The sequence below is a fragment of the Mchenga conophoros genome, linkage group LG3 (assembly GCF_057382185.1).
Source record: "Mchenga conophoros isolate Kocher_MC1m ecotype Shallow Benthic linkage group LG3, M_conophoros_male_GT1.1, whole genome shotgun sequence".
In the NCBI taxonomy this organism is placed as follows: Eukaryota; Metazoa; Chordata; class Actinopteri; order Cichliformes; family Cichlidae; genus Mchenga; species Mchenga conophoros.
The window spans coordinates 52,744,646-52,750,645 of NC_140528.1; positions in this window are offsets into that span (position 1 = coordinate 52,744,646).

Below are 6,000 nucleotides of genomic sequence, written 5' to 3' on the forward strand. Positions count from 1 at the left end.
CGGGTGTGGGAGGAGTTCGGAGAGGCCATGGAAAAAGACTTTCGGACTGCCTCAAAGAGATTCTGGCAAACCGTCAGGCGTCTCAGGAGGGGAAAGCGGTGCTCTACCTGCACTGTGTATAGTGCTGGCGGAGCGCTGTTGACGTCGACTGAGAAAATTGTCGGGCGGTGGAAGGAATACTTCGAGGACCTCCTTAATCCCACTGACACGTCTTCCGGGGAGGAAGCAGAGTCTGGGGATGAGGGGTGTGACCCACCGATTTCCGGGGGCGAGGTCACTGAGGCAGTTAAACAACTCCTTGGTGGCAGAGCCCCTGGTGTCGATGAGGTCCGCCCCGAGTTCCTGAAGGCTCTGGACGTTGTAGGGCTGTCTTGGTTGACACGCCTCTGCAATGTTGCGTGGAGATCGGGGGCAGTACCTGTGGACTGGCAGACCGGGGTGGTGGTCCCCATCTTCAAGAAGGGGGACCGGAGGGTGTGTTCCAACTACAGGGGGATCACACTCCTCAGCCTCCCCGGGAAAGTCTATGCCAGGGTGCTGGAGAGGAGGGTTCGTCCGCTAGTCGAACCTCGGATACAGGAGGAACAATGCGGTTTTCGTCCTGGTCGCGGAACACTGGACCAGCTCTTTGTCCTCTCGAGGATACTTGAGGGTGCATGGGAGTTTGCCCAACCAGTCTACATGTGTTTTGTGGACCTGGAGAAGGCATTCGACCGTGTCCCTCGGGGCGTCCTGTGGGAGGTGTTGCGCGAGTATGGGGTGTCTGGCCCATTGCTACGGGCCATTCAATCCCTATACAACCGTTGCAAGAGCTTGGTTCGCATTGCCGGCAATAAGTCGGACTCGTTCCCGGTGGGTGATGGGCTCCGCCAAGGCTGCCCTTTGTCTCCGGTTCTGTTCATAATTTTTATGGACAGGATTTCTAGGCGCAGCCAAGTGGCGGAGGGCTTTCGCTTTGGTGGCCTCAGAATCTCATCTCTGATTTTTGCGGATGATGTGGTTCTGTTGGCTTCATCGGGTGAGGGCCTCCAGCTCGCACTGGAGCGGTTCGCAGCCGAGTGTAACGCAGCGGGAATGAGGATCAGCACCTCCAAATCTGAGGCCATGGTTCTCAGCCGGAAAAGGGTGGAGTGCCCACTCCGGGTCGGGGATGAGTTCCTGCCCCAAGTGGAGGAGTTCAAGTATCTCGGGGTCTTGTTCGCGAGTGATGGGAGAAGGGAGCTGGAGATCGACAGACGGATTGGGGCTGCGGCTGCAGTAATGCGGACGCTGCACCGGTCAGTCGTGGTGAAGAGGGAGCTGAGTGTAAAAGCGAAGCTCTCAATTTACCGGTCGATCTACGTCCCTACCCTCACCTATGGCCACGAGCTGTGGGTAGTGACCGAAAGAACGAGATCGCGGATACAAGCGGCGGAAATGAGCTTCCTCCGAAGGGTGGCTGGCCTCTCCCTTAGAGATAGGGTGAGAAGTTCGGCCATCCGGGAGGGGCTTAGAGTAGAGCAGCTGCTGCTCCACATCGAAAGGAGCCAGCTGAGGTGGTTTGGGCATCTGGCAAGGATGCCCCCTGGGCGCCTCCTGGGCGAGGTGTTCCAGGCATGTCCCACCGGGAGGAGGCCCCGGGGCAGACCCAGGACACGCTGGAGAGATTATATCTCTCGGCTGGCCTGGGAACGCCTTGGTATTCCCCCGGACAAGCTGGAGGAGGTGGCTGGGGAGAGGGAGGTCTGGACCTCTTTGCTTAGGCTGCTACCCCCGCGACCCGACCTCGGATAAGCGGATGAAGATGGATGGATGGATGGATGTTGATTTTCTGAATGAATATTTTCAAAATTACACCCAAATGTGGTTTAATGTATAGTGTGTCACCATGTAACGTTAACGTTAAATAAAGAATTGGCGCGTTTTCATTTGAATTTTTTTTTTGACAAGGAGCCGTTAAGTTGCAATTAACTTAACTCTAACATTGTTTGGTCTTGAATTTCAATTAGTTTGCAAAATGACTGTTCAGTTACATTATTCAACAGTGTGTATTGCACCGTGGTGAGATTTTGGCTACGTCCACGCATACACGGGTATTTTTGAAAACGGAGATTTTCCGTTTTCGTTTTAAAAAATAATCCCGTCCACACATAAAGGCAGAAATGAAGGAAAACGCTATTATGAACATCCCAAAGCAGCAGGTGGCGATATATGCCTAACCGTGCAGAAATGTTGGCCAATCAGAAGTCTAGAAGCCTCGGTGGGAAAAAGTAAACAAAGCTGGGGCATAGAAGCGGAACCAAGTCGTATGTGTGGAGGGACAGTAACTGTGTGTATATGTAAGCATTTAAGCACTGCAGAGAGTAGAATTAACAGTATTGTAGAAATTCATTTCACCGAAACAATAACGTGGCGCACAGTGTGACGTAGCCTTTGACTATCAAACCACCTCTGCTAATGTAATCGGCGGCATTAAGTTAGCTTACGCCCCTCAACGCCTTTTTTTTTTTTTTTTTTTTTGCTGCAGATTGAGAGACAAAGTCTATTCGCATTTCACTTGAAGTAAGCTGCTGGATCGGGGGTTTGAGTTGTTGTGGTAAGAACGTGACATTGTATTTTGTCAAAGTTTTCGTAATTAATTATGATACCGATAATATGCAAATATATGCAGTACAGTACACTCAAGCACTATTAAATATATGAATTCTAAGTACAGCTATCATTTATGCAATCTCTTTGCAATCAGTAATTTGTTTAACTCTGTCCAAAAATTGGGTTATTAATATTACACTTTGTGAATTGCTTGTCATACGTAATTTAGAGAGTCATCATTAGATTTAAGGGTTCATCCTTTTACTGTTGTGTATACCTTCCCATTGTTGTTCTCTTCATTCAATAATGCATCCTTGAAATATCAAACACCATTTTGTCCTCACTACACCTCACTCCTTCTTTATTTTCTCTTTTACAGTGAATGGTGCTAGAAGTGTTGCAGTGACATAGTAAATGTGGCAATGTAAGACCTGCCCTTCAGTTTTTCCAAGTAGGTCACATATTCTGAAACATTATCGAGTGAGACATAGGCACTTTGGAAATAATAATCGTATTCCATGTGTTCATGCAAGCTGTCCATGCAGTTCTAAAACATGGAATGCACTATTAATTCATTTGAATAGATGCCACGCTGTTAAAAATAGTCATCAGTCACAGGGATGTACATTTAGCTGTCATTTGTGTTCTTGTAAGGATCTTGTGTCTGAGAGAGATTACTGGACTCACATTAATGCACACTTGAAGAAAAATGAGGTTGTAACTTGTATGTTTTTGGACTGCAAATTCAAAACAAACGTCTTCGGATCTTTTAGATCCCACAAGAGTAGGAAACACAGGTGTTATTCAGTAAAAAATCTTAAACCAGGAATAGTAGTATCAGACACAGTTGCTTATCCAGAATCTGCCTCCAGTACCTTTGATGAACACATTGGTGAGGGTGCTCAGCCTGGTAGCAGTGCTGATGCTTCACATAACCTCCCCAATGTAATTGAGCACAGTTTGGCAGCAGCTTTATTAAAATTGGAACATTTTTCTAATGTACCAAGCAGAGCAATTAATGATTTTTTGGTAGAACTTCATCACTTAAGCGACTGTCTCTCAAAATCTCATGCTGAAGGTGTTCTAGTGGACATTTTTAAGAAGAACAACCTTCAAGTTGACAGAGCTGTCATAGAGGAAATCACTACTTCTCTGTGGTTAGCAAATCCTCTAAATAAGGCCATAGAAAAGGGTGGGCCATTGAGTTCTTCATATCAACGTAATCAATATTACAAGGAAAATTTTAATGTTGTTGAACCAGTTGAATATATTTTAGATGTGAAAGAAAACAAAACATTGCAGTATATTCCCATCCTAGAATCCCTGCGAGTGCTGCTGAGTAGGAAAGATATTGTGGACAAGATAGTTAGAATTCATGAAACACGAAGGGAGACTTTGATAGGAAAAGAAATATTGTACAGGTCTTATAAGGATGGTCTGCATTGTAAGGAAAATACTTTGTTTTCAGGGGAAGAGCTAAGTTTATCCATAACTTTGTATGCTGATGACTTTGAGGTCTGTAACCCTTTGGGCACCTCCCGCAAAACTCACAAACTTTGTGCTGTGTACTGGGTACTGAATAATCTACCCCCAGATTCTCATTCTAATTTATCCTCAATTTTCCTGTGCATTTTGTGCAAAACTGACAACGTAAAATCATTTGGGTATGACAAGGTATTAGAGCCCCTATTACACGACCTAAGGTCTTTGGAAGTTGATGGAATTTTTGTCCCTCAACTGGACAAATCTCTGAAGGGGACAGTGCAGATTATTGCTGCTGACAATTTAGGAGCACATGGAATAGCAGGCATTGTTGAGAACTTTACAGGCCCCTTCATTTGTCGTTTTTGTACAGCAACTGCTTCAGACATTCAATCACATGAGGTCAGGTCAGGAACTTTCATTCTCAGAACAAAAGAAACACATGAAACCCATGTCAGAGCAGCCATAGATAGTGGCACTAGCTATTTTGGAGTTAAAAGAGGCTGTCCTTTTACTGGAGCACTTTCTCATTTTCATGTTGTCAGTGGCTACCCTCCTGACATTGCCCATGATCTCTTTGAAGGCATTGTGCCTGTTGAAATAGCACATTGCCTCAAGTTACTGATATCAAAGAAGTATATCTCCTTGGATGATATAAACAATTCCATATTGCATTTCCCATACAAGTGGACAGACAAAACCAATAAGCCTCATACTTTGCCACAAAATCTTTCAAGCAGGAAAACCATAGGGGGCAATGCCCATGAAAACTGGTGCTTGTTAAGACTACTCCCATTTCTGATAGGCCCCAAAATCCCTGAACATGAGCCAGTATGGCAGGTCTTGTTGGATCTAAAACAGATTGTTGAGCTAGTGGTTTCTCCAGTTCACAGTGAAGAGTCTATTGCTTACCTTGAGAGCAAAATTTCAGATCATCGACAAAGGTATCAAGAGGTGTTTCCTAACAACAAATTGCTGCCTAAACACCACTACATAGAGCATTACCCACAACTAATTCAGCTTTTTGGGCCTCTCGTGGGACTTTGGACCATTAGATTTGAGGCTAAGCACAGTTTCTTTAAAAAGATTATGAAACACACCAGTTGCTTTAAAAACGTCCCTCTGTCTTTGGCTGTGAAGCATCAGTTTATGATTGGTTATCACCTGTCCTCTCCAAGTATTGATAAACCACTGCTGGATGTGTCAGAAGCATCCACTGTCCCATTAGATGTTTTAAAGGAAGAGCTAGCTCAAGCTTTCAAACAGAGAAATCCTTTTGTATCTGAAATACACATTGCAAAAAATGTTTGTAGGAAGGGAATACAATACAGGCCTGGTATGATAGTGGCATATGGTTCTTGTGGTGGCTTGCCTGAATTTGGGGAAATCCATCAAATATGCATTTTGCAGCAGGGACTATTTTTTGTGTTAAAACTGCTGTGTGGATGGTATTGTGAGCATTATGGAGCCTTTCAGCTGACTCCATCTCCGGCACGAGAACTTGCTCTTGTGGAAGTCTCGGAACTGGCTGATGAATACCCACTGGCTGCCTATGCAGTTGGAGGTATGCAGATGGTGACCTTGAAGAGATCAATCTGTGTCTTTGGGTAAGATCATTTAAAAACAATTGTGCTGGGTGATAAGTATGTTGTACCTCCATGTTTAACCTTGTTTGCGTGGGAAATCGTGATGGAATTGGTAACATCATGCACTGGTGGATGTGATTAAAGAAAAGGAAGGACTGTTGAAAAAGTGTGCACGGTGCACGGTGCTGTCACATATAAATGTGTATGGGATACCTTGGGCACACTAACTGGTGTTGTTTTGTTTTGTTTTTTCTCAGAGTTAAGTTGTATTAGTGTTATAATGATAAAATATGAGGTTTGTTATAAAACTGATTGTAATTACATTTTCCTATTCTTTCCTAACAGACAGTGAAGAATGAAC